General features: G+C 41.0%; 1 protein-coding gene across 2 annotated transcripts in view; it reads right to left on the bottom strand.

Annotated features, from left to right (window-relative positions):
• The window catches only part of LOC132817412 (ly6/PLAUR domain-containing protein 1-like), a 50,993-nt gene that overhangs the window by 30,049 nt on the left and 1,501 nt on the right, over positions 1–19,443 (bottom strand). The window lies entirely within an intron of this gene.

Below are 19,443 nucleotides of genomic sequence, written 5' to 3'. Positions count from 1 at the left end.
CCATTAGTTCAATTGTGCAATTTTCTATTGTGAGGTTTTACTGGAACACAACTACAACATTATAAGATATGCACCTATATTACATACGTCTTCAGACCTCCAGCTTGGACAACAGTAATGAACATCTCAGAGTACACTCTGCATGTGCCGCACAGCCATGGACATTGGCATGTACCAGCTTCATGATCTCATCATGCCACATCTGCTAACCACTTTTAATATTCTTTTGCATTTCAACGCTACCCTGTGGCACACTCTTGCTCCTCTCATTGAAATGCTGCTGCAAGGTCACTTTGCATGCTGGGACAGGAGTTATTGTATTCCTCTTAGTGCATACTCACTTTGCATCCACCTGGAATCTACAGAGACAATCAGCCTCAGCCATTTTCTTGGATGAGTGAGGTTCAGTTTTGGTGCAGACTGACGTTATCCCATGATAATGTCACAGAACTTTGACACCCACTAGAGTGCACCCAGTAACCTGAAGGAGTAAGTGGCCATTTTATTTTGGTGGCTGTCAAGGACCTGGTTGCATTGAACTTTCAAGCAACTAGGTCCTTCCATTGAGCCACTGGGTACCTATGCGTGCTCATCCATCTCCATCTGTATTTGGGCTGTTACTGATGCAATTTGTTCAAGATCACATAACTTCATCTTGTTTCCCTATGATGAGGTCAGTGTTGTAGGCTTTGCCATCTTAGCTGGCTTCCCTCAGAAGCTGTATGTGATTGACTGTCCACATGTCATGCTGAGAAGACCATTTCTCAATTCGGCCCAGTTCAACAAGAGAAAAGGGTCCAATCCATTAACGTGCAAGTGATCTATGGTCATAGGTTGCTCTTCTTAGAAGATTGCACTCAATAACCTGGGAGCTACCATCGTTCTCATTTCCTTGAGAACTCTCAAGTTTCGAGGAGAAAGTGAGGACTGCAGATGCTGGAGATCAGAGCTGAAAATACTCCACTGGATACTGCAAAGGCAATGGGCCCTGATAACATTCCGGCAATAGTATTGGAGATGAGTACGCCAGAACTTATCGCTCCCCTATTGAAGCTCTTCCAGTACAGTTACAACACTAGCATTTATCCAACAATGTGGAAAATTGCCCAGGTATGTCCTGTTCACAAAAAGCAGGACAAATCCAACCCAGCCAATTACCACCCACTCAGTCTACTCTCCATCATCAGTAAAGTGATGGAACGGGTCATCAACAGTGCTATCAAGCAACACCTGCTCAGCGACAACCTGCTCAGTAATACTCAGTTTGGGTTTTGCCAGGGTCACTCAGCTCCTGATCTCATTACAGCCTTGGTTCAAAAATGGATAAAGAGCCGAATTCCAGAGTTGAGGGGAGAGTGATAGCCCTTGATATCAAGGCCACATTTGACTGAGTAAGGTATCAAGGAGCCCTGGCAAAACTGGAATCAATGGGAATCAGGAGGTAAACACTCCTCTGGTTAGAGTCATACCTGGCACAAAGGAAGATGGTTGTGGTTGTGGAGGATCAATCATCTCAGCTCCAGGACAGCTCTGCAGGAGTTCCTCAGGGTAGTGTCCTCAGCTCAACCATCTTCAGCTCCTTCCCTCCATCAAAAGTTCAGAAGTGGGGATATTCGCCGATGATTGCACAATGTTCAGCACAACTCGCAATTTCTCAGGTACCGAAGCTGTCCATGTTCAAATGCAAAAAGATATGGACAATATCCAGGCTTTGGCTGATAAGTGGCAAGTAACATGCGCACCACACAAATGTTAGGCTACGACAATCACAAATAAGAGATAAACAATCCACTGCCCAATGTTACCATCATTGAATTCCCAACAATCAATGCCCTGAGGGTTATCATTGACCAAAAACTCAACTGGATTCACCACATAAATGCAGTGTCTACAAAAGCAGAAGCTAGGAACACTGTGGTGAGTAACCCACCTTCTGACTACGCAAAGCCTATCCACCATCTACAAAACACAAGACAGGAGTGTGATAGAATACTCCCCACTTGCCTGGATGAGTGCAGCCCTGACAATACTCAAGAAGCTTGACACCATCCAGGACAAAGCAGCCCACTTGATTGTCACCTAATCCACAAGCATCCCCTCTCTCCATCACTGATACTCAGTAGCAGCATTGTGGACTATCCACAAGATGCGCTGAAGAAATTGCCCAAATATCCTCAGGTAGCAGCTTCCAAACGTATGACCACTTTCGTCTAGAAGACAATGGCTGAAGATATATGGGAACACCACCACCTTTAAGTTCTCCTCTAAGTCACTCACCAACCTGACTTGGAAATATAACACTGTTTCTTCACTGTCACTGGGTCAAATTCCGTCCCTAATGGCACTGTGAGTCAACTCACAGCAGGTGGACTGCAGTAGTTCAAGTAGGCAGCTCACCACCACCTTCTCAAGAGCAGCCTCAGGCGACTGTCTGTGTGGATTTTGCATATTCTTCCTGTCTCTGTGTGGGTTTCCTCCGCGTGCTCCAATTTCCTCCCACAATCCAAAGATGTGCAGGTCAGATGAATTGGTCATGTTAAATTGCCCATAGTGTTAGGTGCATTAATCAGGGGTCATGGAATGCGTCTGGGTGGGTTACTGTTCGGAGTGTCGGTGTGGACTTGTTGGGCCTAATGGTTTGTTTCCATACAGTAGGGAATCTAATCTAATCTAAAAAAAAACTAGGGATGGGCAAATCATGCTAGCCAGCCAGCAATGCCCACATCCCACAAAATGATTAAGTAAAATTAAAAACTATGTTGACTCTTTCCAATTGCTTTGAACTTTTTCAAGTGCCTGCCCCCCAGTTACAATCTTGTTAATGGTCAATTCTAACACTTTTCCACGGACCAACATCAAGCTAACTGGGCTAGAGTTTCCTATTTTCTGCATCTTTCTCTTCCTGAATAGACAGGTACATTTGTTGCTTTCTAGTCTGATGGAATCTTTTTTGAATCTGATGAATTTTGGAAAATTAACACCAACACATCCATTACTTTATTGACCCCTCTTCTCAGACCTTAGGATGAAGTCCATTAGGATCAAAAGACTTATCAAACCACAGTTCCATCAATTTACACAGTACTATTTCTACTGATTTTAATTTAGCTAAGTTCCTCTCCTGGGATATTTTTATATACTCTATGGAGAAGACAAAAGCAAAGTATTTATTCATTTGTCAGTAATTTATTATCTACTATTTACACTCCATTTTCACTTTTTAGAGAATTAGTACTCACTTTATTTATACTTTTTGTTTATTCATATATATAGAATCTCTTACTAGCTGCTTTTATATTTTTAACTAGCTTTCTTTTATGCCATAATTTATGGGTTACTCGCCGCAGTGTTCCCAACTTCTGCTTTTGTAGATACTGCATTCACTTGTAGTGATTAATCTTTTAGCATTTTCTTTATATTTTGACCAATCATATAGGTGTCACTCAACTTTGCACAATATTATACATTTTCTTTACATTTGACTCTTTCCTTCTTCATTTAAATGCAGATGGTGCACCTACCCCTTTGAATTTTTCTTTATAATGGGAATGTATTTATTCTAAATGTTATGAAATATCCCTTTAAATGTCTGCCAATATTTTCTACTGAACTATATCCTAGCATAATATCCCAATTCATTTCAGCCAGCTCAGTTTTTATGCCCACTGTCACCCTTATTTAAGTTTAAACTATTAGCCTTAGACCCATGTTCTCCCTTTCAAACTGAGTGCAAAATTCAATTATTTTGTGATTGATTAGATTCCCTACAGTATGGAAACAGGCCCTTCAGCCCAACAAGTCCACACCGACCCTCCGAAGAGTAACCCACCTAGACCCATTTCCAAACCCTATATTTACCCCTAACTAATGCACCTAACACTATGGGCAATTTAGCATGGCCAATTCATCTGACCTGCACATCTTTGGATTGTGGGAGGAAACCGGAGCACCCAGAGAAATTCCACACTGACATGAGGAGAATGTGCAAACTCCACACAGACAGTCGCCCAAGGCTGGAATCGAACGTGGGTCCCTGGTGCGGTGAGGCAGCAGTGCTAACTTCGAGGGTCTTTGCTATGGTGTTATCATTAATCCTGTCACATTATACAAAACTAATCTATTATGACCTGTTTTCAGGTGGTTTTAGATCACACTGCTTGAAGAATTTATCTCAAACCATTTTGTAAACTTTTCATTAATGCTACTATTGTCAATTTGATTTTTCTAGTTTAAATATAGATTTAAAATTACCCATTATTATTGCTCAGCTTTCATCACCATCATCAAATATTTCTTCTTCAGTACTTCTTCTTACATCATGGTTACTGTTTGAGAGCATGTAGACCATAATGGGAAATATCTTTCCCCTACTATTTACATTCTTTCCTGCATAGAAAAGTGTTAAACCCCCTCAATACGCTGTTCCTGCTATGACCATATTCCTTCTTAAATCCGCCTTGAATGTCTTGTTTTATCAGCGTGCCGTAACAAGTTGGTTTACCTAACCTGCAGCCCACACAGTCATCCAAACAAGTGGAATTTTTAACACAAAGACTTAAGAACTTCATTTGGAAAAGATTAATCAGATCCAATCTTGGTCTCAATGCAAGAGTCTGCAGGCAATAATACTAAAGTCAGGAGCCATTTCAATTTCTCAAAAGTTATACTATTCTTCTTTACCTTTGAATCATCCTTTTAAGGAAACAACCAAGTTTTTTAGGAATTTTGAACGGGTTGGTAGTCATAAGCGTATGAAAGCTCTGGATCACTTTGTTTTTTTCCCTGGCAGTAGGATCAATGTGCAATATGTTACTGCTGAGATTGGAGTGAATCCAAACTACAGTCATAGCATCAAGTCACCAAAACCGCTTTTGTGAACAGTGGGGAGATGTTCAAAAAATTTTGAGTTTAATCCAAAATCAATTTCTATCCCCAAGTACTAAATGTTTTAGATTCAAAATAAAACAGTTACGTTCATGAAAGAGGTGAGCAATATTACAAGGCTAATGAACAAAAACATACAAAAATGCAAAGAACTGTGCGGATCCAGTGTAATGGAAGAAATTTCCAAATCAAAACAAGATAACAAGAAATGCAGAAGGGAATTAAAAATAAATGAGGGATATCAAGAATAAGTCAAAAATAATTTATAATTTTGTTGGAAGTAAAAAGGAAATCAAAAAATGCTAGCTATATTCTAAATGAAAATAAAGAAATGGCAGGCATTGAAAAATGTATTTTAGTCTTCACAGTACACTATCACAATTATTTAAGCAAGATGAAGAGTAAAACCAGGAAATAGCTTTCTAAGATTTGTTGGAGAAGCAATTGGAACCTTGAATAGAAACTTCTAAGCCCCTGATTAACATAGGCCATGAAGGAAAAGTGGAAAAGTTAAGTAAGATATCCAACAAGAACCTTCTCAACAGTGATAACAAAAGGTCCCGTCTTCCAACCACTTGGTAGGGGATGAGACAAGATTCTCAGTAGTGAGTGGCAATCAAGTTGTATGGATTATCACTCAATTTCACCTTCATTTCGAATAAATTTTACCTCATTAATATGCAGTTTCTAATTTTCCAACCCACAGGGTAAAACTGGGAAGAGAATCCTCGGCACGAAAGTCAGAGCAGTTACCCGGATGCTGCAGCATCTCTAGTTGTTTCTGACAACCTCCACGTTCATGGAGGCACCTTCATGGTCAGTGATTGCACGCAGCCCATATTCATGGGCATTAACATCAAATGCATACCAGCAATGTGTAAATCTCCAATCCACTTACAGTACAAATATCTGCCTCATTGCTGCCCTCTGGAGTGCATCAGCATCTCTCATTGCAAAGATGCTCCAGGATACTCTGCACACAGGGGCAGGCATCCATTTCATGGATTGGATGAGGATGTCTCTCAGGGCTATTCCCTTGCTCAATTACTTTGCACCTATTTTGCTGCTCATAGCATCCCTATCTTGCCTCGTGTTGCTTTCCTTTGTCTTGTCATGTTGTCCTTTTAGCTCTAGCTAAATGGCAAAGATTTGTTTTTTTTTTGTTGACATCAACCAGGACAAAGCAGCCCATTTGACTGATATCATATCCACAAACATACACTCCCTCTGTCACCAATGCTTCATAGCAGCAGTGTATACCATCTACGAGATGCACTGCAGAAATTCACAAAGGCTCCTGATATAGCATCTTTCAAACTCATGACCAGTTCCAAAAAGTGTGGTGCTGGAAAATCACAGCAGGTCAGGCAGCGTCCATAGAGCAGGAGAATTGATGTTTTGAGCATAAGCTCTGCATCAGGAATATGAGAGCTTATGCTCGAAATATCGACTCTCCTGCACCTCGGATGATGCCTGACTGGCTGTGCTTTTCCAGCACCACACTTTTTGACTCTGATTTCCAGCATCTGCAGTCCTCACTTTCTCCTCACAACCAGTTCTGTCTAGAAAGACAATGAAAGCAGATACATGGGATCACCACTGCCTGTAGGTTCGTCTTCAAGTCACTCACCATCCAGACTTGGAAATATATCACCATTCTTTCTGTTTTGCTGGGTCAAAATTTTGGGAGTCCTACCTTAATGGCACTGTGGGTCTACCTAAAACACATGGATAGCAGTGGTTCAAGGTCAACCAAGAATGGGCAAAAGATATTGGCCCAACCAGTGATGCCAACATCCATGAGTGAATAAAAACACTTCAGCCAGTGATAACAGATTGACAGTGATTCAATCTTGACTGTTTTTTTATCACAATTATAAAGCCAGGCAGCTGTTTACCTCAGATTACAACAGGATCTTGATCAGATGGGCCAGTGGGTTGAGGAGTGGCAGATGGTGTTTAATTCAGGTAAAAATGAGGTGCTGTATTTTGGGAAAGCAAATCTTAGCAGGACTTATACACCTAATGGCAAGGTCCTAGGGATTGTTGCTGAACAAAGAGACCTTGGAGTGCAGGTTCATAGCTCCTTGAAAGTAGAGTCACAGGATAGTGAAGAAGGTGTTTAGTATGCTTTCCTTTATTGGTCAGAGTACTGAGTATAGGAGTTGGGAGGTCATGCTGCAGCTGTACAGGATATTGATTAGGCCACTTTTGGAATGCTGTCTACAATTCTGGTCTCTTCCTATCGGAAGGATGCTGTGAAATGTGAAAGGGTTCAGAAAAGATTTATAAGCATGTTGCCAGGGTTGGAGGATTTGAGCTATAGGGAGAGGTTGAACAGGCTGGAGCTGTTTTCCCTGGAGCATCGAAGGCTGAAGGGTGACCTTATATATGTTTATAAGATCATGAAGGGCATGGATAGGATAAATAGACAAAGTCTTTTCCCTGGGATGAGGGAGTACAGAAATAGAGGGCATACGTTTAGGGTGAGAGGGGAAAGATATAAAAGGGACTAATGGGCAACTATTTCACATAGAGGGTGGTACATGTATGGAATGGACTGCCAGAGGAAGTGATGAAGGCTAGTACAATTGCAACATTTAAAAGTCATCTGGATGGGTATATGAATAGGAAGGGTTTGGAGGGATATGGACGAGTTGCTGGCAAATGGGACTAGATTGGGCTGGGATATCTGGTCGGCATGGACGAATTGGACCGAAGGGTCTGTTTCTGTGCTGTACATTTCTGTGACTGTATGTCATGGTTATCAGCAGTGATCAGTCAAGGCATTGGTATGTTGCTGTACAGTAACATGATGCATTAATCTCACGCCTGGCCGTGTGTCAGCTCATAAACAGCAAGCACATTGCACATGCTTCAAACAAATGGCATGTCTCGAAGTCTAAGGTGAGTAGACTTTAATCAATTCAAGAGAGAGACACTGTTCAGGCAAGTGGTAATAACATAGTAAATCAAGAATGTCATCGAATATTAGTCCAGGAGCTTGGGCATGGTGAATTAGCTGCTCAAGTTGCTTATGGTCATGATCCACTACCCATAGCAAGGAGGTGTCAATCATCGGGTACCTCTCCACCTAACTTGACTCTTTCTGTTTGACAGCAAATAGTGGATTAGCCAAATTGTTCCAGTACAGTTACAACACTGGCATCTACTCAACAATGTGGAAAATTGCCCAAATATATCCAGTACATAAAAAGCAGGACAAATTCAACTGAGCCAATTACCACCCTGCCAGTCCACTCTTGATCATCAGTAAAGTGATGGAACTTATCATCGACAGTGCTATCAAGCAGCACCTGCTCAGCAATAATCTGCTCAGTGATACCCAGTTTAAGTTCTGCCAGGACCACTCAGCACCTGACCTTGTTACAGCCTTGGTTCAAAAATGGACAAAAGAGCTGAATTCCAGAGGTGATGCGAGAGTGACATCAATTGACATCAAGGCCACAATTGAACAACAAGGAGCACTAGCAAAACTGGAATCAATGGGAATCAAGGGATTCCCATTGGAGTCATATATGGCACATAGGAAGACGGTTGTTGAAGGTCAGTCATCTCAACTCCAAGACATCTCTGCAGGAGTTGCTCCAGCTGGTCTCCTAGATCAACGATCTTTAACTGCTTCATCAATGACCTTCTCTCCATCAGAAGTGGGATGTTCACTGATGATTGCAAAATGTTTGTGAATATTCAGATACTTAAAGCAGCACATCTTTAAATGTAGCAACATCAGGACAGTATCCAGGTTTGGGGTGACGAGTGCAAGAAACATTCAAGGCAATTACCATGTCCAATAAGTGACAAACTAACCAGCACCACTTGACATCCAAAGGTGTTACCGTCATTGAATCCCCCACTGTCAACATCTGGGGGCTTAACCATTGACCAGAAACTCAACTGGACTCTCTACATTGATACAGTCACCACAAGAGCAGGTCAGAGGCTATGAATACTGAGGCGAATAACCCACCTTCTGACTCCCCAAAGCCTGCCCACCATCTACAAGGCACAACTTAGGAGTGTGATGGAATACTCCCCACTTGCCTAGATAGATGCAGCTCCAACAACATTCAAGAAGCTTAACATCATTCAAAACACAGCAGCCCGCTTGACTGATCACAAGCATCCACTCCCTCCACCACCAATACTCAGTAGCAGTAGTGCAGACTATCTACAAGATACACTGCAGAAATTCATGAAAGATCCTTAGACTTTAGCTTCCAAACCCACAACCATTTCCATCTCAAAGGAAAGGGCAGAAGATACATGGGAGCATCACCATCTGCAAGTCCCCTTTAAAGTCAATAATCATCCAGACTTGGAAACATATCACCCTTCCTTCACTGGCATTGTCTGAAAATCCGACAATTCCTTCTTTAAGTGCTTTGTGAATCAGCCTCTACAGCATGTGGACTGGTCAAACAGGCCAAGAACACAGCTCATTACCACTTCTCGAGGGCAACTAAGTACAGGCAACAAGTGCTAGCCAGAGAACAATACCCACATCCCACGAGTGAATTTACAATAACTGATTGTACTTCTGTTTTCCTTACCTGTTAGCAGACACAAAGCTGCAGCTTGCTATGGTTACCACCAGTCAACAGTCGAGCGGATGCACTTGTTACTGTACAGTATCATGCTTCATCAATCTCACACCAGTTGCAAGGCAGTAGTTACAAGGCAAACACATTAAGTGGTGACTGTGGTAAGTCATGGATTTTTATCATAGACAGGCACAGGCAGTGTCCAATCTCAGTTTACAGGTTTGGATACAGTCAGTTGGCCACATAGGATAGTTGTTAAACTTTGCAGACTTGGTAATGGACCAGTCAGGTCTGTAGGTTCAGCACAACTAGTTCTGAAAGTTGTGGTAAGTTAGTTAAGAAGCGACATAAATATCAGTGAGGTCGGTTAGCTAAGTTGGTTGGACTGCTGGTTTGTGATGCAGAGTGACGCCAAGAGTGTGGGTTCAACTCCTATGCCAACAGTGATCACCATGAAGATCATGATGGCATGATGGCTCAAGGGTTAGCACTGCTGCCCCATAGCACCAGGGACCTGGGTTCAATTCTCACCTTGGGCGATTGCCTATGTGGAGTTTGCACATTCTCCCCATGTCTGTGTGGGTTTCCTCTCACAATCCAAAGATGTGTAGGTCACGTGAATTGGTCAAGTAAATTGCCCATAGTGTTAGGTATATTAGTCAGGGGTAAATATAGGATTAGGGAATGGGTCTGGGTGGGTTACTCTTCGGAGGTCTGTTGGACCAAATGGCCTGTTTCCATACTGTAGGGAATCTAATCTAATCCTGTCCTCTTGATCTTGCCCTTCAACCTGGATAAATGCGAGGTGATGCATTTTGGAAGGTCGAATTTGAAAGCTGAGTACAGGATTAAGGATAGGATTCTTGGCAGTGTGGAGGAACAGAGGGATCTTGGTGTGCAGGTTCATAGATCCCTTAAAATGGCCACCCAAGTGGACAGGGTTGTTAAGAAAGCATATGGTGTTTTGGCTTTCATTAACAGGGGGATTGAGTTTAAGAGTCATGAGATCTTGTTGCAACTCTATAAAACTTTGGTTAGACCGCACTTGGAATACTGCGTCCAGTTCAGGTCGCCCTATTATAGGAAAGAAGTGGATGCTTTGGAGAAGGTTCAGAGAAGGTTTACCAGGATGCTGCCTGGACTAGAGGGTTTATCTTATGAAGAGACGTTGACTGAGTTCGGACTTTTTTCATTGGAGAAAAGGAGGAGAAGAGGGGATCTAATTGAGGTATACAAGATAATGAGAGGCATAGATAGAGTCGATAGCCAGAGACTATTTCCCAGGGCAGAAATCACTAACACAAGGGGTCATAGTTTTAAACTGGTTGGAGGAAAGTATAGAGGGGATGTCAGAGGCGGGTTCTTTACACAGAGAGTTGTGAGAGCATGGAATGCGTTGCCAGCAGCAGTTGTGGAAGCAAGGTCATTGGGGACATTTAAGAGACTACTGGACATGCATATGATCGAAGAAATTTGAGGGTGCATACATGAGGATCAGTGGTCGGCACAACATCGTGAGCTGAAGGGCCTATTCTGTGCTGTACTGTTCTATGTTCTATGCTCTATGTATGGTGACCCTTAGGTTACAAAATTCACCACCAGACATCCTGCTCAAATGAGAGAGCAGCCTATGGTTCTCTGGAACTATGGTGACTTTAGCTAGTCAGGAATCTGACCACTCATTAGTCAGGGATGGTGTTCTAAGTTGGTCAGTGGAGTTGGCCATAGTTGTCCTGGAGGACTATTGAACAAGAGTCAAGAGAGTTATCAGGCTCGACGAATATGCTTGAAAAACTGGGGAAGTCAATTATAGGAATTGAAGTCAGCATGCTGGGATGCAGAGAAGATAATAATTGTAGTAGGAGCAAGTCAATTGTAGGAGATAACAGCACAGTGGAGGACGTGGATTGCTATGGCAGGTTACGGGCGGGGCAGAATCAGTGATGGTCACTGCACTCTGCTGTGACCTCATTGGAAGGATAGTTCAATGTTACTGTTAGCAAGAATAAACCAATTGTTTGGGGGTATTACTGGGAGATGAAGACTTCAATGAAAGTATTAGGTAGGAATGTGTGGAAATACAGAATTGATAGCGTCAGAGAGTGAAAGAAAGGAATGTGAAGGTTTGGCTCACCAAGATTAACAGGCTGAGCCTGTGCCTCACTCTCTGAAGTACATCCTGGATTGCCTTTCATCCTCATTTGAATTTTAAAAAGGAAAAATGATTGCCACATACCCGGAGCAGTGGTGTTGGAAACACACAGCAGGTCAGGCAGAAACTGAGGAGCAGGAGAATCAGCAGCAGGAATGATGAAGGGCTTTTGCCTGAAACATCGATTTTCCTGCTCCTCAGATGCTGCCTGACCTGCTGTGCTTTTCCAGCGCCACTCTAATCTTGACTCTAATCTCCAGCATCTGCAGTACCCACCTCCACATACCTGGAGCAGATGGACCAACTTTTTTTTATATTTTATTGGCAAAAAAATCAAAATGATTGTTAATGCATTAATTTCCTCTGCGATGGAAGTCACTAAAAACAAATCATTTCTTCATCAGTGAAAAAAAAGATTAAAAAGGGATGAAGGGCTTTTGCCCGAAACATCGATTTTCTTGCTCCTCGGATGCTGCCTGACCTGCTGTGCTTTGCCAGCACCACTCTAATGTAGATAATTGTTTTTTTTTCAGTCTAAGGACATGAATCTTACTTGTGAGTGACATGAGTCTCCTCAATGGGCAATTGCATTCATCAGACACTGACTCAGGACTAGTTTCAGATATGTGCAATTATAAAATTCTGCATATGAAATGCATGCACTGGCCTGCTATGCCAAATGCAGACCCTGGTTCAAGTCATGTCTTTTGACCATTACAAATTGGTCATAATTGTGTCTGTGAAGAAGAGGTAATCACAGACATCTTTAAAATTGTCACCTGCGGACCATAATTCACAAAGAGAAACTAAGGTCTCACATGCTGCACAAGAGCAAGGAGATGATTTCCTCTCATACTGAATTATTTATACTTTCCAATCTGCTCCTATGTGCCAAGCTGATTTTTATTTGGAAGGTGGAGGGTGACAAGATATCAATAATACCACTGCACATACCTTTGTTTATTCAGCTTCACAAGGCTTTTGCTGCATGCAACAGAATAAGGTTGCCAAGTCAAACTTCCTTGTTTAGGCACTGCATGGCCCTTCTGTTGGTGACCTCCATTTTTCACTGTATTGAAGACCATCCTAAACTGTCATTTATGTGTGTTATGAATACTGACTGCTCATGATACTAAGAACCCTAGTCTGTTTTTGATATTCCCTACACAGGTTCATCCGAACTCTGACTAATGACTTTAGCCACAGCAGGGATTGTGTGGCCAGACGCAACAAGTCTCAAAGTCTCAAAGAAAATGAGGACAAATGCAGTAGCCAAACCAAGAACCATTAGTAACCTCCAGCAGCTGTACAACAACATCCACAGGAAGAAGTCACAGCTAAAGGTCTCCTCCTCTCAGGGATGTGAAGGAGGTACAGAAGGCCTGGAGTCTATTGTCGTCAATGTTATTTCCTTCAGATAAATGAGGTACATTGCCACTACAGATTGAAGATGCCCTGGGAGATCACTGCAGAACTGTGTCATTTACTGGAAAGGACTAATGATCTGCAGAGATGGGGGGATGGCCATCCTGTCCTGATGGACATTTAAGAGACTGCATAACATTTTTTTGCGCTGGTTACTTTCATGGATACTCTAAGGAGCTTGTGTGGGATCTCTCAATCCTCAGTCCACAAATATATCAAAGTTGTTATCAATGCAATTTGTGACCAATCACACCACTCCTACTGTTTCTCTGTGGGGGTGTCAGTGCTACAACTCAGGCAGTAATCTTTGCTAACACTGTAAACTTGACCCAGGTGCAGGGTGTTACAGACTGTACACATGTTGTATTGACAGCACCATGTCATAACATGGTTGATATCATCAATAGAGAAAGATCAATTCATATTTGGTCACAAGCATAACATTTTAGAAGTCTGCACTAGGCAGTGTGGAAGCTACAATGATATCCATATCCTTGAAAAATCTCACATTCCTGTTGATTTGAAGGGACAGGTACCTTACAAGTGATGGTTACTGGGATACGAGGGCTACACTGTATGATGACTCTATTATGCACCCTTCTGATTGAGGCAGACTGTAGATACAATGGAGTAAATGATAGACCTCCTGAAGATGAGGTTCAGATGCTAGGATTGGTCTGGGGATACTTTGCAGTCCAGTCCAGACAGAGTGTGTCATATAATCCTTGTATGCTGTGTTCTGCTCAACTAGAGCAGGCAAAGAGGGATGTGATGGATGCTGAAGTGCTTGGAGAGTGACAGCAGCCTTCCAAGGAGAAAGAGAAGGAAATTGAGCAGGACAAACATCACCTTCAGCATGACAGAGTGCAATAGCAGGTGCAACAAACCAGGCAGGTATTAGATGACACTCACTTCCAATAGATTTGAAGTGCTCATCCGTTGACTATAAATTTGTTGCTGCTCATAAGGTAAGCAGCCTCTGTCTATTCTCAGAAACTAATGTGGCTATTTGTGTGTATATCTTTCTTCATTTTCCCTGTTGTTCAATAAAAGTTAGTGCTTTCAACCCTGTTTAAAGAACAAAGAACAAAGAAAGTTTTCAGCCCAGGAACAAGCCCTTCAGCCCACCAAGCCTGAGCTGATCCAAATCCACTGTCTAAACCTGTCGCCCAATTCCTAAGCATCTGTATCCCCCTGCACCCCACCTACTCACGCATCTTTCCAGATGCATCTTAAATGAATCTACCATGCCTGCTTCCACTTCCTCTGCTGGAAATGTGTTCCAGGAACCTACTACCCACTGTGTAAGGTACTTGCTGCATGTATCCCCCTTAAACGTTTTACCTCTCACCTCGAAAGTGTGACCGCTCATTATTGAATCCTTCACCCTGGGAAAAAGCATATCTCTTTCTACCCTGTCTATACACTTCATGATTTTGTAGACCTCAATCAGGTCCCCCCTCAATCTCCTTTTCCCTAATGAAAGCAATCCTAACCTATTCAAACTCTCTTCATAGCTCGCATCTTCTGTACCAGGCAACATCCTCGTAAACCTTCTCTGCACCCTCTCTAAAGCATCCACATCCTTTTGGTAATGTGGCGATCAGAACTGTACACAGTATTCCAAATGTGGCCAAATCAATGTCTGTACAATTTTAACTCTAATACTCAATACACCGTCCGAAGAAGGCAAGTATACCATATGTCTTCTTGACCACTCTATCCACCTGTGCAGCAACCTTCAGAGTACAATGGACCTGACCTCCCAGATCTCTCTACTCATCAACTATTCCCAAGGCTCTTCCATTTACTGTATAATTCACTCTCAAATTAGACTTCCCAAAATGCATTACATCACATTTGCCTGGATTGAACTCCATCTGCCACTTCTCTGCCCAACTCTCCAGTCTATTTATATTCTCCTGCATTTTTTGACAGTCCCCTATGCTTTCTGCTACTCCACCAATCTTCGTGTCATCTGCAAACTTGCTGATCATACCAACAGTGCCCTCTTCCAGATCATTTATGTATATCATAAACAACAGTGGCCCCAATACTGATCCCTGCGGAACACCATTGGTCACTTTCTCCATTTCGAGAAACTCCCTTCAACTACTACTCTCTGTCTCCTGTTGATCAACTAGTTCTTTATCCACCCAGCTAGAACACCCTCCATACCATGTGACTTCACTTTCTCCATTAGTTTACCATGGGGAACCTTATCAAACACCTTACCAAAGTCCATGTATATGACATCTACAGCCCTTCCTTCATCCATCAACTTGGTCACTTCTTCAAAGAACTCCATTAAGTTGGTAAGGCGCAATCTACCCCACACAAAACCATGTGCCAATCACTGATAAGCCCATTCTTTTCCAAATATAAATAGATTTTATCCCTCAGTACCTTCTCTAGCAACTTTCCCAGTGTTTGAAGGCTTTCCAACATGTGATGATCCCACGTTGAACAATAACAAGATCTTATGCTATATCAAACATTTAGGGAAGAATAGTATTCCTTTAACCAGGGTTCTGACATGGGTTGGTATTTAGGACAGGTAGTCCATATAGCTTCATACTTGTAGCAGCAGTTATTATGACAATTGATCAGACAGATAATAGTGTAAATATAAAGTGATAAATGTGAGATTCACTTTGCAATGAAATGACACCTATATGCCTTCAGAAACTTTTTCTTCTTTGTTTCCCTTTCACTACAGATATTGTGAAAGGCTCTGTGGCTGTAATGGTAGCGATTGACCTTGTGCACAGCAAGGCTTTAAATGTCATGCTGATGGCACAAATCCTGGAGGGTCTTGGCAGCGATGAGTACATCTGCAGTGGATGTGCATATAAAAGGGTAAGAGTTGCATTTTCAAGGTCTGTGTAAAGATTTGTAGCTCAGGTACCGGTTGCAGTTGTTGTGGGTATGCTCGCCGAGCTGGAAATTTGGTTTGCTGACATTTCGTCCCCCTTTCTCGATGACATCATCAGTGCTTTGGAACCTCCTGTGAAGCACTGCTCTACTGTATCAGTTGGAATTTATTTATTAAGAGGTCAGCAGTGGAAAATTGTTTGAAAGAAATTGTTAAATCTCACAGAGACAAAGCCTTCTTAAAATACCCCAAAATGGACACTTAACAGTTTATTTTCGTAAAATTTAGTCAAATAAAGTGGCTGCTCACTTTGAAAGATTTGAGCTCATCAGGGAGAAATTATACGGTTGCCAAATGTAGGTCTTGGACCAACGCAAGCAGTCGACTGGAGAGTATTTATGAATATAGTGTATATGGACTTCCTGAAGGCATTCAATAAGATTTCATGTAAGTTTCTATTAGTTAAAACAAAAATTAAGTGAAGTGAATGCAAATTATTGAAATGGTTAGACAGTCAAAAACAAATATAAAAAAAAAGATTTGGAACCAATTAGGAAGAAGGTGATTAGTAAGACCCTACAAGAAGTTGTGCTATGGGGAGCTCAAATTATTCATTATAAATATTCATGACTTAGAGAACATAACAGAGTGCCTTATCAGTCATGATCGAATGGAGGACCAAACTTGATGGGTTAAAAGGCCTAATTCTGTCCCTATACCTTATGGTCTTCTGTCAAAGTTTGCCAATGGCACAACCATAAGTGGTTTAGTATGCAATGGAGGCAGGAGCATCAAACTGAAGACAAATGGATAAATTAAATTAGTAGTCAAAAGAATTGCAGTTGGATTTCAACAGGGATAGTTATGAGGTGATCAAAAAGGATTACTTTTTAAATGGCAAAAATCTAGTTAATGGTTTGAATGGGTTTAGAAGTCCATTAACACTGACCATGAAAATTTAAAGGATATAAATGTGATCAAAAATATAGTATTATAGAGAGTTAAAATTGATAAAGTTTTGGCACATAAATACAAAACACTAATTAAACAATACTTGGGCACTGAACTTTGAACATTGGAAGGATATGTTGGCTTAGGAATGAATGCAGCACAGGCTAACCAAAACATTACCGGTATTCTGAGATTCAGTTCTGAGGAGAAATGACAGAAACTGTGCATGGTTTTCCTGAAATACAAAGTTTAAGGGAGAATTTGATTAAGATTTATTTTAAAAGGAATTCAAACAGTAGAGGAAGTAGTTTAACACTGCCGGGAAAGTGTGGAACAAACAAACATGACTCTAATCTTATGGCTAGGATATTCAGATGGCCAGGCAAGAAATATTTCTTCAGACAAAAGAAGTGTAAAACTCTCCAAAACAAAAAGCAAAAGATACTAGCTCAAACTGATAGATTTCTGCCTTCCAAAGGTATTAAAGGATTAAAACTGAGACAGGGAGGTGGAATTGGTATTCAGGTTAGTCACAATCTCATTGATCATTGAAACGGAGGTGCAACAGCCTTCTCCTGTTAACTTCTCTGGTGCTTGTTTTTGCTGGAGATCCCAGATTTGCAATACACTATACATGTCCTCATCCTTGATGTCTTGGAATTTATCCTTGGCAAAATTAAGTAGAGAGGGAAATTAAAATCAAGGTCTTTGCTTGGTCATCCTTATCAACTATGAGAATGGGATGCCTCCTGCTCTTGTAAATTCAGTACATTCACACCCCAGAGAAGACAAATAAACATTTCAGACAATACATAACAGTCCCTCACAATTATGTACGAGTAAAGCACTGTATAGAATCCAAATTTCTCACAAAACTCTTGAGTCTACGACATAGAAGCTCTTATCTTTTGCTCCTATGTTGGTTCTGCTAATCAATCCAAAACTCATCTTACTACCCTACCCTTGTTTTCATATTTGATAAGGATATATCCACCCTCTGACTTCTCACTTAATGTTGGGAAAATCTCCCAAATGGAGAAGGATGAATACCTGCTATTGAATTGCTCAACTGCAATATATCCAAAAGTCTCTCATTAAATCATGTGTTATGATGGTGAAATTTCAGTTCATAAAATGCCAAATTAACCGTAAAGTTTAATTACAGTATTGAATTCAGTAGTGCACCCAATTCCACAAATGTATCTCTACATATAGATTTAAGCAGCACAGTCAGAAGTGCTAAAGCAAAATAGTTTACCAAGAATGTCTGACCTTCGCATATTACATGTAATTACCATACACATGCATTTAATGCATAATTAAAGCTTTAATTGTTGTTGTAGAAAATGTCAGTGCCACCTATTTTATGAGCTTTTTCACAGTCTCAGACAGAGCAATACGCTATTGGTTGAAAGCATTAATATTTCTTTATGATATCAATATTGCAGGTCAGCAAGAAATAATTTTCATGTGATTGCTGCAGTGAAATTCTATAGCGAGGTAGTTCTTATAAATTTTGCAATACCATGGTCATGGGAGGTTACCCATTGAAACAACATCCACATTAAAGTGAAGTCTTAGTGAACACCTGTTCTCAGGACAGGGATTATGAAAACAATGGATTTGCAGTATTTCAAAGCATATCTGAAGCTTTTGGGGGACATTGTGCGTGCAACGTCTTTTGTTCTGTTTTTCAATGAGTAGCTTAGAGTGAAAGATCACCAGCTGTATGGCGATATGACTTCATAAATTTCAAGGAAGGTTTAGACATGAAGATTGTTATGCACCAGAACATTCCTCATATTATCACTTGTATGAGTGTAATGTCACAAGAAAATATAAATTATCGTGTGAGAAACATCAGTCACAACGTAATTGTTGCATCTTAATTCCATTCCACTATATAAGTCATTCATGACTTCAAACAATCCATCCTAATCTTTATATTTCCCCTACAATTCTCCCTACAATATTTGTCAGCTATAAGTGTATTTTAATATACATTGTTTTTAGCAGATCCTAAAAGTGGTCACATAATCATTGTAGACAAGCTAGTACTGAATCTGATGAATTATGACTTTTTCTAACTTTGAAATTAGCTCAGCATTTTCAAAGTTTTGAAAATGTATGCCAATTGCTTGGCATGACCTCATCAATTTAATGTCACTTTCTTTTTCTCAAATATCATACATTTTAATCAAAAAAGTCTCAATTGTTTCCAATCTGAACAGAATTCAAACTTTTGAAAGACTTTTCAATGCAAAATTCACAATTTACTCACTTCAACCTGGTTTGGTGCATGGGTCTTTACCCAAATTAGCCTGGAAGTGGAAAGTGATTTCTTGAAGTTTTAAGAGGGCAGCATCCTACATCCATGCACAGTTTAAATCTTACAATTCAATTTGTGATTATTTTCTTCCTGGTGTAATCATGCCAGTGCCAGATTTAATCTCTTTCCCATACAGAGGAACGTCAGATAAGGAGAAACAGAAGAAACATTGAATGGGTAGCTAGATCGATAAACCACGTTATATGTTGCTACGATTTATTTTAGTTATTTTGCAATGAGCAAAGACCTACATTCAGAAGAA

Source organism: Hemiscyllium ocellatum, chromosome 7 (assembly GCF_020745735.1).
Source record: "Hemiscyllium ocellatum isolate sHemOce1 chromosome 7, sHemOce1.pat.X.cur, whole genome shotgun sequence".
NCBI classification, from domain to species: domain Eukaryota; kingdom Metazoa; phylum Chordata; class Chondrichthyes; order Orectolobiformes; family Hemiscylliidae; genus Hemiscyllium; species Hemiscyllium ocellatum.
This window is presented reverse-complemented; position numbering and strand designations above follow the sequence as displayed.